This window comes from Dipodomys merriami, unplaced genomic scaffold, assembly GCF_024711535.1.
Source record: "Dipodomys merriami isolate MVZ:Mamm:240054 unplaced genomic scaffold, mDipMer1.0.p SCAF_5, whole genome shotgun sequence".
Classification (NCBI taxonomy): domain Eukaryota; kingdom Metazoa; phylum Chordata; class Mammalia; order Rodentia; family Heteromyidae; genus Dipodomys; species Dipodomys merriami.
The window spans coordinates 42,896,611-42,913,454 of NW_027206068.1; the positions used below are offsets into that span (position 1 = coordinate 42,896,611).

At 35.4% G+C, this 16,844-nt stretch overlaps 1 protein-coding gene across 11 annotated transcripts in view; it reads left to right on the forward strand.

Moving 5' to 3' along the window:
• Ppp1r9a (protein phosphatase 1 regulatory subunit 9A) overlaps positions 1-16,844 on the forward strand; it is a 265,581-nt gene that overhangs the window by 78,273 nt on the left and 170,464 nt on the right. The window lies entirely within an intron of this gene.

Here is a 16,844-nt window from a genome sequence, read left to right on the forward strand (position 1 = left end):
GACTTGCTTTTTTATAGGAGAGTCTTGGCAGATTCTGATCCATTTTATGAGCTACCGATTGTAGGGGCTATAAAGTTGCGATATAATTTGTAATTTTCTTTAAAAGAAACAAGCCGGGCGCTGCTGGCTTACACCTGTAATCCTAGCTACTCACAGGAGGCTGAGATCTGAGGATCATGGTTCAAAGCCAGCCTGGGCAGGAAAGTCGGTGAAACTCTTATCTCCAATAAACCACCAGAAAACCAGGAATGGTACTGTGACTCAAGTGGTAGAGCACTATCCTTGAGCTGAAGAACTGAGGGACAGCACCCAGGCCCACAGTTGAAGCCCCACAACTGACCCCCGTTCCCCAAAAATAAAGAAACAATTAAGCTTAAACCTATGATAATAGTTCAAAAGTAATTACTGTGTATGTGTTATGATTGCTCTATCTTTATGTCTCTGTAATCTATTCACCTTTCAGCTCCCCAACATCTTTCATTTTATTCAACTAATATTAATTACATATGACTAACCAAGAATTATCCTGACACCTGGCACTCAAAAACTCCTCTCTCAAAGGGAACAACTGTTTTGTAAAATAATCCACAATTGTGTGGCCAAAGATTCCAGAAAGATGGGACTCAGTGAGTCAGTAGAGACTTGGCAAGGAAGCTCTTTCTTTTAATATGTTCCATCTTCTTATGAATGACCTTGAAGAAAGTGAGCAAAAGCAAAATTGTAGGCAATAGCTAATATGTAAAGAACTAGAGAAATAATAACTAACTTATCTCAAGGGGTAGATATGAGGTGTCACAGTAAAAATGTTTTTTTTTTTAACATGAACAGATGCCTATCTTTGCATGTAAAGATACCCAAAGAAATTGCTTAATCTAAGTAACTTTTCAAAATAGGTTTAGTCATCTCAGTTTCTTTTTTTAATACATTTTTATTGTAAAAATAGTGTACATAGGGGTTACAGTTACATGAGTAAGGTAATGAGTGTATTTCCTATGGAACATTGTTACCCCCTACCATCCATCCCTCCTCATCATTGTTTCATATTAACTAAAAAAAAACAAAAAACAAAAAAAAACAGGATAAAATGGCTCCAATTTCCAAAGTACCAATGGGTTGTTGCAGTTAGCAATTTCTAACTCATCATTCCAGTTGGGTTTGTTGAACTTAGTTGTCTTCTTGTCAGTATGTTGTTGTGGTGCTTATTCCGTCCTAGACTTGGTATTCTCAAGGATAATTGGACATCCAAAAGATAGAACAGAATCTTGCTTTTAGGAAAAGACATTTGATTTGCAGGGAATGAATAAAGAATCCGGAAAAGAGGTTGTACCAAGGAACTTGGTATCCAGGGAACTTAGTCTGAAGGAAAGATTTCTAGCAATGGGTATAAAATCATTCCTCCTCCTCCTCCTCCTCCTCCTCCTCCTCCTCCTCCTCCTCCTCCTCCTCCTCCTCCTCCTCCTCCTCTTCCTCCTCCTCCTCCTTCTTTTCTTCTTCTTCTTCTTCTTTTCTTCTTTTTTTGAACAGCCACTAGAAGATCACTAGAGACAGACACCAAGCAGGTGACAATTTTAGGGAGGTAGCTACATTAATATGTAATGACTTGAAACAGTCACAGAATATTGAATTGGTTGGACTGCCTTCATAAGATAAGCCCCTTTTCCCTTAAATTAATTGGCCTTCAGTCTAAAATATTACTATAAAGAAGGAAATAATAAGTGTTATATTGTAATAATAATAACAGTTTCTGGACCCACATCTCATTATTGGTCATGTTGGTCAAGAAGGTTCTTGTGAGAGTTTTTTGAGGGGGTTCCAGGCAAATAGTTTGGCCTCAAACAACCAGCCAGTCTTAGCCACCTAAGCAGCTAGGATTACAGGCATGAATTATGGGCATCTTGCCAACTTCGTTACTCTTTTTATTTCATGCAGAAATAATTTGTTCTTATGCTTACTAGTCAGTAAATACTTGAGTTTTGTTTGCTACTAGAGTAAAAGGAAATTTTCAGTTCATCTTCAAGAGGTGGGATAAAGTGATTACTTTTGCAGCCTTCTCAGATATTTCTTTTAATCAACAAATTTTCTTCCTATTTTCTCTGTTCATTTCTAACTGTTTATTTCATAATTCTTTTGTAGAGCAAGGCATGTTGCTGTATACTCATCATTCCGATACTCTGGAGGCTGGGCCACACAATGAAGCCACAACTAAATGAATAGTTTGTTAACAGTCAAATGTAGGGCTGAGGCTAGATAAATAGGTAGGTAGGTAGAAAGATAGATGTCTATAATTTAGAGCAATTCCTCTGTCTTTCTTTGACTTTTATAATAATGGATATAGTCTGAAGTAAGTAAATCAATTGGTTTGTAAAGTTTTCTTCAATTTAGGTTTGTTGTTTGTTCATGATTGGAGTTCAATATGAAATGTAGGCAGTAATACTGTGGAAGTGTTTTCTTTTCTTTTCTTTTCTTTTTTTTTTTTTGGTTTGCTTGCTTTGTTTTGTTTTTAGTACACATGATAAAGTGTAGACACATGATAAAGTTTTCTACCATATGGACAATGTGAACTTTATTTTGTTAAAGTGTTTAAATTTTTTTTTATCAGTTCTTCCCTAGAAAGTTACTTCTCTATTTTTCAACTACTAAATATTTTCTTGGAAAATATTTCTCATCTAACTTAAAAACACTAGTTTTCAAACTAGTATGGGTGGCTCCTGCCTGTAATCCTAGCTATTCAAGGGACTGAGATCTGAGTGAGGATCCTGGTTTGAATCTAGCCTGGACAAGAAAGTCTACAAGACTTTTATTTCCAATTAACTGCCAAAAAGATGAAAGTAGAGCTATGGATCAAGTGGTAGAGCACTGGTCTTAAGCAAAAGAAGAAAAGCTCAGGGACAATGCTCAGGCTCTAGGTCCTAGGAAAGGGGATGTGCACACATACACACTCAAACAAACACTAAAACCAGGTTTAGAATCTATATATACTTTCCTGAATCAAGCATTACCATGGTATTTGTCATGTGATGGTGTTTCTATTACTTTTTATATTGATGAATTGCTGTTCTGTTGTAAAAAAAAGTCTTTTCCAGTTAAAGACATTTATTTATATTAGCATTTACTTATGGATTTTTATTTTAATCTACAGGGATTATAATCCATTAGGATGGCCAGTCTCTTTTTCAGATTAGCCAAAGTTGCTTTTATAACCCCTTTGTCTTCTGTTTCCTGTTTAAAAATCCCATTTCTTGTGAAGCTATTCCTTCTTTTATAGAAAAAGAAGATGTCACAAGCTTATATATCCCTGTCCAAGGCATCCTTTTCTCAAAGGAGTTGTGGAAGTTTTTGGTTTTTGTTTTTAACGAACAAAACTAGAATTTGTAAGTTTGCTGTAACACTATCATAGCCAATACATTTTGACATGATGCAGTTTTTTGCAATAAAACTACAGAAAACAACACACTTATATATGGTCAGTTGATTTTTTTTTTCTTTTGTCAGTCCTGAGGCTTGAACTCTGGACCTGGGCATTGTCCTTGAGCTTCTTTTTGCTCAAGGCTAACACTCTACCACTTGAGCCACAAGATCACTTTCAGCTTTTTCTGCTCATGTGGTGCTGAGGAATCAAATCCAGGGCTTCATGCATGCAAGGCACTCTACCACAAAGACACATTCCCAACTCTCAGTTGACTTTTTTTTTTTTAATACAAGTGCCGGTTTGTTTTAATTTCTCCAGATTCTTTGACACTTCAACACATTTTATAGCAAGATGCATGAAAATTTTTGTTCTAGACCATCTTTTTAAGGAGGTTTGTAGAACAAACCACATTGAAAGATCAAGACTGTGCCTTTCTCTAGGGAAAAAGGCTAGATTTATTTTTTGACCAAGATAGCAAACATAGTATCTCCCACTCAGTCATGGCAGGTTTGCTAATAGCCCCTTTGTAAGAGTTTGCTAAGTTTGTGGTTGCTTAGCTGTGATACTGATCAGTGTGTGTACAGTGTTCACCTGAGCTTGCTTTGCTATTTTCCCTGGTAGGCTTGAGGTACCAGCACCACCAATGCTGACATGGCTCATGCTGTCTAATATGCTGAGAGTCACACAGAACTTTGTCACTGAGTCAAATAAATATTTGGGGTCTTCCGCCAGTGTCAGGGAAGCCAGAAGGAACTTGGTTTTAGCTTGCAAATAAAATAAGTTCTCAGACTTTTCTTAGTTCTTGACAGCATCAAAGAATTAAGGGACCAAAGGAAAAGTCTCAAGGAATGGCACTGGATCAACTGGCTATCCTCCAGACAGCAATGAATGTCGACCACTATCTCATGTCAGAAGAAAATCAAAATGGATCATAGCACATGTAAAATTGACAACTCCACTGCCTAGGAAATATAATGGAGAGCAAAGGTTTATATCCTTGAGAAATAACACAGCCAGGCATTCCACAAAATGGCAAGCAAGGAAGCAAACATTTATAACATATACATAAAAGGATTTGTGTCCAGAACACATAAAGTATTCTTCTAGTTAATACAATTTAAGCATTCTTAATTTTAAAATCCTAAATCCAATACTCATCTGAGACCACAGATCAGTATTCAAAGTTTTGAATTTTGAAAGAAAGTAGTCAATAAGTACATAAAAGTGATGAGGATAGAAATTCGAATCTATTTTTCCTACTGTACAGTTATTAGAATGGCGTGCATATGGAGCAATGGAAACATTTTTTACATTGCTAATGTGTATATCAAGTAGAATAACCACATTAGTAAACAGTTTGACAATTTATTAAAATATTAAGCATGTGAATCAGCTATTCTGCTCTTGGTTATTTACACAGGAAAAGTTATAACATGTGCCCACACAAAGAGTTGTACAAGTATATTGAAGGCAGTTTAATGTGTAATAGTCACAACTAAAAACATACCATCAACAAGCTGACTTTACAAAGTATATTACCACCATACAGGGAACTACTACTATACAGTAGTAGAAATGAATAAATACAACACCATCCATGAATCTCAAAATAAGTATACTTAAAGAAGCTAGACCAAAATAAAACCTGTCATATAATTTTGCTTCCACAAAGTTCTAGAAAATGCAGATAAATCTGTAGTTGCGCAAAGCTGATCTCTGTCAACAGAGTTAGGTCAAGTGAGGAATGGCTTACAAAGGTTCACAAGATTACTAGGGCTGGTAAACATGTTTACCTTGATTGTAGGGATGGTCTCCTGGGTGGTAGGTCAGATCTCATCAAATTGAGTTCTTTAACTGTACACAGGTCATTGTATGTAAGTTAAGTCTCAATAAAATTAAAAAAGAAGAAATTCTAGGAATTCTAAATTAACTATATTTTTCTGAATACTTTAAATTCACCTTTATCATACAAAATGACTTTATTAATTTGCTTCATATATTTTTTTTACTATGGCTTTTCATGAGTGATATACTGTGTGTTTAGTTTTAGACTTGTTCAATAGCATGTGTTAGGTTTTAGGATAATAGGTTTTCAGATAATATTAGAGTATTTGTATTTCAATTGGCCTTATTTTCCACAACTATAAATTCAGAATTCTCTTAGATCACCAATGATTCTTCTCTCACTAAAGGTCTATTCTGTGATTGATCTTTCATTTTTAGAATTGCCTCAGAACACTGAAGGAAGAGAGATCCTATTTCATCTTTTTAGATATTTTTGACAGGTTTAGTCCAATCTATAACACAAAATTAGAAAACTAGAGAAAAGGTGCCCAAAGGAGAAATCCAATCTGTCTTGGCTGAAATCAGGAGTATAAATGAATTGTAAAAACAAAAAAGAAATTTTCTTTAGTAAAGATAATTTTTCTTTCTTTCTGTATATTTGGAATGACTTAGTATAGCAACCTCAAAGACTCTGCTGAAACAAATTCTTTTTAAAAATTAATAAAAACATTTTATTAATATATTGTTCATATAACTGTCTATAACAACATGTAGTTTGTTAAGTTAAGTAAAATTTTATTTGGAATCATGGTGAGACAAATACCAGATACCCTTTTCTCACTGAGAATAAAGACGGTGTTGACTAAATACAATATGGGATATGTGGGTGTAGAGATTTAAGAAAAGATTATTTACTTTTTAATGCTAAGAAAAATGCTTGAATGTTCTTACAATATGCTCACAAATTTCCTGCTAATATTTTTATTGTATAAAGAACATCCTGTTGAACACATACGAACAAGTTCTGCAGACAGATGTTCCCTGGTGACAGATGTGGAAACATGTACAGCCCTTGTTTGAGGCTGAGCTGCGTTGACATAATGCCCCGCTTTGAGTGGAGCCTGTAGCAGGAAGATAACTTTACTGACCAAACGCGGTTTCACTCTTTAGGCCATGCTTGGACAAACAAGGACGCCAGTGTGAATAGTCTATTTGCAAGTTAGTCTCTGAAGAGATGCTCAAAGTTATTTTTAAAAAGCTAAGTAAAATAAAGCTCCTGTTTTTGGTGCATATGTCACAGCTCAGCCTTTCTGTTTGAAGAGCTTCATTTAATGCTTTCAGCCTCTTATAGGGCCCACACTGGACTCCATCCTACACACTGTGGCATTGATAAGCGTTTATACACAGAGGCTCTGTGTGTTCTTTGCACCAAATACTTTCCTTCTCACACTGCTGTGTCACAAGTATTTTTCATAGTATGAGGGAATGTTTTAGAATAACCAAGCCAGATTTTTAAAAGATGGTGCAAGAATGGTCAGTTGAAATACATTATTTATTCTTAATTACTTTATTTTTTAATTTGATTATTTATTACTTATGTTATTCTTGTTGTTATTAAGCCCCATGTTAATGGAACTTTCTAGTATTTTGGAGTATAAGCAAGCTTTTGAGCCTATTGGAAGTAAGCCAGATTTTTTTTTTCCAGTCCTGGTGCTTGAACTCAGGGCCTGGACACTGTCCCTGAGCTTTTTTGCTCAAGACTAGCATTCTACCACATGAGCCACAGTGCCATTTCTAGCTTTTTCTGTTTATGTGGTGCTGAGGAATTGAATCCAGGGTTTTGTGCATGCTAGGCAAGCACTCTGCCACTAGCCACCTTCCCAGTCTCCAAGCCAGATTTTCACCTAGGAAAAATATCAATGTAAAATAAAACCAGGAAAATTGTGATTAAGATAATATCAGGCAAAATGTCATGATATTAAAAATCTAATTACAATATATATTGAAATGATACTTAACGGTTTAACTGTCAATGACTGAAGGAATCTCAAAAGCCTTTCATTGTTAAATATAACAAGAAGCTATAAAAGTTGTAAAGTAAAAAATATTTTCTCAAGTTTAATAAGAAAAAAATTTCTTCCAGGTGTAATGGACTTGCAAAGTATGATAAGACTTTTATTTAACAAATCCTTGGGAAAGAAGATCTATATCTCAACCCTTCGTTTCTATTATAGTCATTAATTTGAAGAATTACTTTGGACATGTTTTATTTCTTATTTTCGATGCTTGTTTTACCAAGTCAGAACTGACATATATAACCATTTTAATTAGCATTTAGATTACGAAGTGTTTGGTATATTTCCTATGGTAACGTTCTAAAGGTGTCATGTGAGTACGGTCATGGAGGTGGCTCTAGGGTTCACTTACTACTTTGCTGTATAGTAAAGTGAATGTGACAATGACAGTTCAGGAGAGATTCCATCAGTATACTTCAATTCTGTCTCATTTCCTCCTCCTTCTCTCTTTGGTGCCAATCGTGGGTCTTGAACTCAGTACCTAGGCACTGTCCCTGAGCTTCTTTTGCTCAAGACTACTGCTCTACCACTTGAGCCACAGCTCCACTTTTGGCGTTGTCTGAGTAATTTGTTAGAGGTAAGAATCTTATAGCCTTTCCCGCCCAGGCTGTCTTTGAACCATGGTTCTCAGATTTCAGCTTCTTGAATAGCTATGATTACAAGCGTGAGCCACCAGCACCTGGAAATTTTATTTGTTTATCCCTGAGGACTCGTGTTCATATTTTAAATTTATTTTAAAGGACATTCTGGGCTCCTTTCATGCTATAGGCAGTATTGAAAATGAGAAGGGAGTGGATGGAGAGGAAATGGAAAAGAAAAGGAAGGGAAGAAGGGAGGGGAGGGGAAAGAAGGGAAGGGAGGAAAGGGAAAGATCATTTGTATTCCTATACAGTAGAGTCAGTCTCACAACTTCCTTCTTACCACTCAATGATGAGCAAATACAGTGATACTCAAGATAGACTCTTGCTGTTACATGTACATAGCTGCCATTAATCTTAACAATTAACAAGATAGAAAATTTGAAGTAAGACCTCCTGCTCTTCTTTTAGAATGTAAAAAGTATATAGTAGTTTCACATATTCATTTTACATTCAAGTTTGATTCACCTCTGGTCAACCATGGTCTAAAAATATTAAGAGGAAAGTTCTTGAATTGGGCAATGTCTAAGTTTTAACTTCTGTGTCATTCTGAGTAGTGTGATGAAATCTTGCCCCATCCACTTCTGGATATGAATCATCCCTTTGTGATTGTAGACATGCTGTATAAGCTACGTGGCTATTAGTTATCAGATCTGCTGTCTTAGTTTTGCGGTGTTTGTCCAAGTCACCCTTGACACCTGACACTGTGTGTCATGAAATATGTCACTTACCTCACCTGGTCTCCTCACGTAGGCATTCTATCATTTCACATCATCTCAAGTTAAAAGGTGAATATGTGACAGCAAACTATTGAGAGAGATCATGTATTGATATAACTTGTATTGCAGTATAATGGTCCCTTTGTGTTCTTGGGAAGTGGTGCCAGAGTCACCTTTTCTCCAAACATCTTTAATAACACTAAAAATCCAAGTATGCTCAAGTCCTTCATATAAAATTGTGCAGCATTTACATGTTAACTTCTTATATTCCCCTTTATAATAGTCTTCATCCCTAAGACACTTAAAATACTTGATATAAATAATATGAAATAGTTGTTGAGCTGTGTTATTCATAGAAAACAATGTCTGCACATGTTCAGTACATTTTTTTTTCCTGGAATATTTTTGACTCTGGATTTGGGACTTATGGTACAGAAACTGATAATACTGTTACAATTGTTTTCTTGTTGCTTACTTTATTAAGAATCTATATATAGTAAAACTCAGTTCATTTAGAGTTCAGTATTCTGCTGTTTGAAGATAAGGGGAATCTATTATATTTGATTTTCAGTTTAGTCAGGGACAATTTTCCACATATTTAACAACTTGTGTGGCACATGTACCTTAGAAGAAGTTGGGAAGCCAATCTTGCCTTAGTCAGGTTTAGATCTTTAATTGTAATTTATGCAGCTATAGGGCAGTTGGCTGATAAGAGATTCAGAGAGGAGAAGCTGGGGTATCATGTGGAAAAAAGCACCTGGGTCCTTTGCCAAAGTCAGCTACAAGTCAGATACTGCAGAGGCCCACATGTCACTGTTGAATATCAACCTGAGTTTACCTGAATGTATACATTTCAAACTGAATTCATTATACCTGCTTTTATAGACAGGTATCTTTATTTTTTTATTCAGTTATATGAAAAATACTTGAAAGTATAATTTAAATATGAGATTAAATACAGTTTTGGAAGGTGTATATGAGGTGTTAGCTTTAGTAAATTGAAATACAATTTCTGGCCCAGGCACCAGAAGCTCATACTGGTAATCCTAGCTACTCAGGACGCTGAGAATGGAGAATAAGTTTGAAGCCAACTGGGGCAGAAAAATCTATAAGATTCTTATTGCAATGAACCACCCAAAGTTGGAAATGGAACTGTGGTGCAAATGCTATAAGAGTATTAGCCTTGAGCAAAAAAGAACAGGGTCAGCACCCAGGCCCTAAGTTCAAGTCCCAGCACAGAAAACAAGAGAAATTACTTATAATCTTTTCACAAAGTGATCATTTAATTTCATCTCAGGTATAATTTTTATTTAGCATATTTGTTGTGAAAGCAGTATTAAGAGTATAGGATTAAAATGTGTATGTGTGTGTGTGTGTGTATGTGTGTCTGTGTGTCTGTGTAGATAGGTAGGGAGGTAGGTAGGTAGACAGATAGACATTTCTTCCAGATTATCAGCTGGTACGTGTCCCAGATCTCTTCTCTTGCAATTTCTTCTGTACCCTATTTGTGCTCAGAGGTGATGGCCCTCTGTATAGGCTGTCTTCTTTAAATCACTTGGTCACTATAATTATATATGACCATATGATATATATGATAGAAATTATTATTTCTATTTGAAATTCAAGGTAAGTGATGCTCAGAATTTTCTGGCTCCCCTCCTAATTTGGTTCTTCATGCTGGTTGATGGTAAAGAAGCAGATTGTCCCTTTTCTTGAATAGCTATTCAGAGGTAGCCATACTTCCATATTTCTCTGGGTTGCTCAAAATCACATGGAGAGTTAATAGGCTGGCCAGATTCCTGGAGTATTTCTCAAATACTCCATGTTAAAAAAGCACATTGCTCAGGGAGTGAAAACTTGATACTTGTGCTTTTATTAAGGCATAATTCTTCTTAAAAAATAGAATGAGAAAATTGAGACTCAAGGAAGCAAGCTCACACAGGAAGACTTTTCCTTAACCTCACAGGAGGATTAGTAGAGCTGATGAAATTCCTTCCAGCTAACTCATTGTTAAATCTTAGCTCCTAATATCCAAACCAATACTACTCTCTCAAGGGACTTTTCCCAGAGAAGGAAATATATCTTACTGTATATTAATATTTCTAGCTGTAAGTCAGTCTGACTTTGGGACTATAAATCTGAATCTAGATGTTACTTCTGAAGAAGAATCTTTAGGGTGTGTAGTTTGGATGAGCTAGAACATTGTCACCATCTAGTCTGAGCTCATTCAAAACCTTTAAAAAAAGGTCTGTTTTTCCCATTTGTAAATGATAATGCATTCAACAACGTATATAAAGTGGTTGTTTGTTATATTTAATTATGACCAAGTATAAAATAAATACCTGGTAACCAACTGCTTACTGTGTCAAGAAGTAGAATATTGTCATTACCTCAGAAGCCCCTCATTAGTGGAGATTGCCCTTACCCTGAGTTTAGTAGTAATCACTTAATTTGTTTTTTTTTATTTTAATGAAACAGTTTTGCAATTCTTTCATGTCATCTCTAAATAGTATACCTTACTTTTAACTTTTGCCTATTGTAAAGCACATATTCACAGCCCTTGTCCATTTTTTTTTTATTCTTCTGGGGCTGACTTCTCTTACTGTTTTATATAATTAACACATGGATTTTTTCCCTAGAAACTTGTGTCTATAGTTTACCATTGCCTCTTTTATTCAGATTGTCTTTTTTTCTCCATGTAATTTAGTCATGCTTATCAATTACTTTTTTATAGTTAGTACTTTTTGTATGTTATTTTCAAATTATTTTCCCTTTTTGCAACTAATGAAGATATCTTCAGATATTGTAAATGCTTTATAACTTTGTCTGTGTTGGCATTAAGGTCTGAAGTTCACCTGAAGATGATGTGGTTTTTTTTCCCATCTAATTGAGATTAATTTTAGTTATCTCCATATGTTATGTAGTTGTTGCAATATTGTTTATTAAAAAGTTTATCTCAGCTAGGTGCCGGTGGCTCACACCTGTAATTCTAGCTACTCTGGTGGCTGAGATCGGAGGATCATGTTTCAGAGTCCACAGGAGGAGGAAAGTCCATGAGACTCTTATCTCTAATAAACTACTCAGAAAAAGCTGGAAGTGGCGCTGTGGCTCTTGCAATAGAGTGTTAGCCTTGAACACAAAGAGGCTCAGGGACAGCACCCAGTCCTTGAGTTCTAGCCTCAGAATGAGTAGAAGAAAAACAAAAAGTTTATCTCCCTACTTGTATGAAGTGTAACTTTTTTTTTTTTTGGGTCCGGTTGTGGGCCTGAACTCTGGGCCTGGGCGCTGCCCCTCAGCTCTTCAGCTCAAGGCTAGTGCTCTACCACTTGAGCCACAGTGCCACTTCCGGCTTTTTTTTTTTTTTTTTTTTTTTTTTTTTGCTTATGAGTGCTGAGGAATTGAACCCAGGGCCTCAAGCATGCAAGGCAAGCGCTTTACCACTGAGCCACCTTCCCAGCCCAAAGTGTAACTTTTATTTAAGTGAAAAGCATATATATGGGGCTTAGCTTCTAGTTTCTTTGGTCTGTCCCACTTTAATTTTTTTCTTCTGTTTGCTGCGTTCCACTCTTATACTGTCTTAATGTTGATTCTGTAACTCTTCATATCTGATGGAGTTTACACTTTGTTCTTCAAGATAGTCTTGTTTATTCTTGGCAAAAGGCCATTTCTATGAACATTTTAGAGCTAGTTAAGTTCAACAGAAACTCTTAGGATTTTAGGTTGAGATTACATTGAGTCTATAGAGCAATATGGCAAAAATTGGCTCCCCATATTTAAATGGAGTGATGTTTACTAATCATTCCATAGCAATAGAATGTCTTCACTTATTTAGGTCTCTTTAACTATCACATCTTTAAAATATGGTTAAAATAAAATAAATTAAATTAATTAAAATAAAATATGGTTAGGTATGTTACTATTAAGCAAAGTTTCTGGTAAATTACATTAAAATAAAAATTAATCATATGTATTATAGCAACAGACAATAAAATGAAAGTATTCAATTTAGAATGATAGTTTTTTTTTCTAAAAGTCAAGTTTACTATTGCTTTTTGTGTTTCAGTGCCTAAAGTTTCCAGTATTTGATTACACAAAACTGCAGTTTATTCACCAATTATCATCAATACATTTGTATTGATTATTCTGACATATGGGAAATTGTGATTTGAAAAGTAAGGAATGCTTGATTTTATTTTCTTAGTAGCATTGCTGTATTGTTTTATATGCATTCTTGTTTAAACTTTTAATAATTCTTTTGTCAGTCATGGGGCTTGAACTCTGGATCTGAGCACTGTCCCTCAGCTCTTCAGCTCGAGGCTAGCGCCTTACCGCTTGAGCCACTTCTGTTTTTCTGTTGTTTTATTGCAGATAAGTATTTCATGGACTTTCCTGCTTGGGCTGGCTTTGAACCATGATACTTAGATTTCAGCTTCCTGAGTAGCTACGATTACAGGCGTGAGCCACCAGCGCCTGGTTTAATCTTTTACTAATCTTACAAATGTGGTATTAAGGTTTCTATTGTATAGCAGATGACACATAATATAGCATTGGTAATTTGTTCAGTATTACAGAGTTACAGACTTGTGAGTGCCATACTGTGAAGTAGCTATGTCTAACTGTGCTGTTTTTATTCTATAATTACTGAGGTTAGGATAGTGTTTCAGCATGGGGTAGTAATTATGATAATAATAAAAATTTGAAGGATCAGAATACCAATTAATTTTATTTTGTTACATTTTGTTAAGCAAGAAAAGTGATAATGTATTTCATATGAATTTCTACTCAAAATAATCAAGTCAAAGTTTGTTTACTACAACCTTACCTATAGTTTAATGAAAACATTTTCCCATAATAGGGAATATAAATGATACATAACTATAGCACTTTTTAATATTGCACATTTGTTAAAATAGGAAAATATTTTATTTTTAAGGACTCTGTTTTGCATAGAGCTCATTTTTTAAGGTAGAGAATGTGAAAGTTTAGCATATATTTATATATCTTTTTTCCTTCTGTCAGTGACTGCCACCTTGCCAAATCTGTGGGAGTTTTATGATCTGTTATCCTCTGAGATCTGTGGATGCATTTAACATTTTGCTGTAATTTTATTAGTTTTGGAAACAAGAACTAAAACCTGAATATAGTTCACTATTCATATAATAAGATTTAAGGATGTTTAGTTTCTCAAAGTTCCTTTGGTCCCATTAGATTTATTTCTGTTTGAGTATTAGGTGGATGGAGGAAAAAGTCAAACTCTGTGTATGGTTTCTGGAGGTATGTTTTAATAACAAAATCAAGTTTGGTCAATGAACGCTTTCAGAAATAAATTGATGAAAAAAGTTTGATTTTTGTTTAGATTGAGGGCAGTTTTTCCCCAGACCTTAATGTCAGTCATACTACTTTCTCTCTTCTTCTTCTTAGATCTCCATTTTTGTTTACTTCTTCAATATATTTCTTAGCTATGTGGAGACTTGCATGTATGATATATATTACTTGGTAGGTCAAGAAAATGGAAAGGTCTAGATTGTCTTGGAAGCTAGAGTGGAATATAAGAAAAATAAATGGATGCAACTGTCATATCCTGCTGTATGCTTGTAGATCTCTTAGGAAGAGATAAATCTGATATAATATGCTTAAGCTGCTGTGAGTCACTGACACCTTTAAATGTGCTGTGTTCATATAGTTTCTTCCTTTACTGGTTATTGAGATCAGGGATCTGAAAGACTCTTGTGTGAGCATTTTAATCCCATATTATGATAAAGAGTGGATATTGAGACCTGTAGTTTTACTTTTACATTTCAAGACTGTGGACATATTTACTTCTGCCCTTAAATAAGAAACATTTGGATAAATGAAAAAAAATCCTGAATGATCAATGGCATTTTGGATTCTGCTAAAGTACTTGAGATTATGGCAAACCACCACCCTGTAATCTCAAAAGCTAGGGGTATCCAGACAATGTCAGCCAAGACGTACTTACTTAAAGAGGGCAATGATAGAATCTCAAACTGGTAGGAACATTTTTTTATAGAGGGGATTTATACTGGGGCTCGAATTCAGAGCCTTGTTCTTGGCTAAGCAGATGATGTATATCACTTGTGGTCTATGCCCCAGCTCTTGGTTGGAACCCTAAGTGGCAATTCTTGTACATTGCCAGTGACTGAATATGCACTAGGTAAGAGTTGGACCTCTATAGTTCCACTCCCCTAGTCACAAGATTTGTCTATAGGAACTTTGCAATATTCTTACAGTGAAGGTCCAAGAATGGCTTATGGCTCTTACAAGAGGTGTGATTTGTAAATTTTACCCAAAGCCTTTTCCATAGAAGACTCTTTATTATCCCCTTCAGGGAGAAAGAAAGACTCTATCAGAGTTTTGTTCTAAAGCACTGAAGTAGGGCATTTGTCTTCACCTCTCTGTTTCCTTGTTACCTATTCTAAGGAAGTGGGAGAAAAGCTACTTACGAAGAAACACTCATAAACATTTTAGGCCACAGATGTAGACCACTCAAAGACAGAGATTTGATCAGAGATTGTAGAATGCTTTTCTGTAGCTTCACTTTACCACGGTACCAGTAGGTCTCCAGGATAGTAACAGCAGAATATAACAGAAAGAACTGTTATGCATAGGCCCTAAAGAAGAGTGCTAAAAAGCCCAGAATCAAGAGGGATGACCAAAAGGATACTGGAGGAATTCAGTAACTATAGGTATGGCCAACATTGAACACAGTGTCACACAGTTAGCAGAACATAAATCCTCACGCTAAATGCCTCTTTAACTCATTGGTTTCCCAATACAACATGTCTGTCTCCTTTTAACAGAAAATTATAAGTCATGCCAAAAGGGAAAAAAGGTACAGTCTGAAGAAAAAAAGCAACCATCAGCATTACATAGCTATGACAGGTAATATGTTGGAGTTATTATAAGACCGACAATTAATATCTGTTGTTGGTCTTATAATAACTAACTTATTAGGAGCTCTAATTGTAGTAGAAGACAAAATATATGCGTACTGGGTTGTGAAAGAATGGAAATGGAAACTAAAAATCAAAAGGAAATGCTGGAAAAATGGGATCACAAAAAATGAAGAATGTTTGCAAGACACCAGTAACATGTGACATGGTTTAGAGAGGAATAAATAATTTTACAGATAGGTAGTTAGAAGTTTCACAAATTGAAATGTAAGGAAAAATAATGAATAAAAAGTAGCATAAAGCATCAGAGAACTCTGGGGGCACTTAACAAGGTATAGCTTACCTGTAAATGGAATAGAAGTAAAAGTACAAATTAGTAGAAAAAAGTATTTGAATGTACTTTCCAGGCTTAAAGCCAGAAAACCATAGAAACAGAAGCTCAGAGAGCACTGGGTAACAAAAATTTCAAAACAAATAAGCAGATGAGCAAAACCAAACACAGATGACCCACACCAAGTATATCATGTTCAAAGTGCCAAAGTGCCAAAACCCAGATTAAGAAATAAACCATGGGAATAAAGAACTCATCTAACCTTTGAAGAACTGTGATGGCTAATCTTGGCCTTCAACTTTATTAGATGAAGAAATGATTAGTAGATTAGTACAGCACACATCTGGATATGTCTGTGAAGGATTTTCCTAACAGGATTCACTAAGGTGGCAGGATCAGCCCATCCATCTAGTAGACAGGCCCAGATGGTATAAACGAGGAAGGAGGAAGAAGCCTTCCAGTACAGATGCATTCCCTCTGTTTCCTGTAGCCATGTGGTGAGCAACTCTACTGTTCTTCCTTGGCTCAGGACCATACTAGTGGAACCAGCTGACCATGTACTGAAACTGTGAGCCCAAATAAACATTTCCTCATTGTAGTTCACGTTGCTGTACATTTGATTATAGCAACAAAAAGCTTGAATGGACAAACAAAAAGTTGACTTAACTTGGATAAAAATGTACAGGACCAGGACCAGGAATAAGAAAGGAGGTTTCTAAAGTAGGGTGCAGATGTTTAATGGCATATATCTATATACTTTCCATGTGTGTCTTAAATGCCTGCTATATGTTTTATGAAAGGTAATAGAGATCAAATAAGACCCAAACAGCTTTTTCCCTCATCAGTGAGTTAAAATCTAATAGAAAAAAAGTAAGTCAAGCATATAAAGAATATTAATACCATAATAAAATGTCATAGATAAATACCAAAAATGTCATGAAGGATTGAGAGGGGGAAAAGATAGTATTCCAGA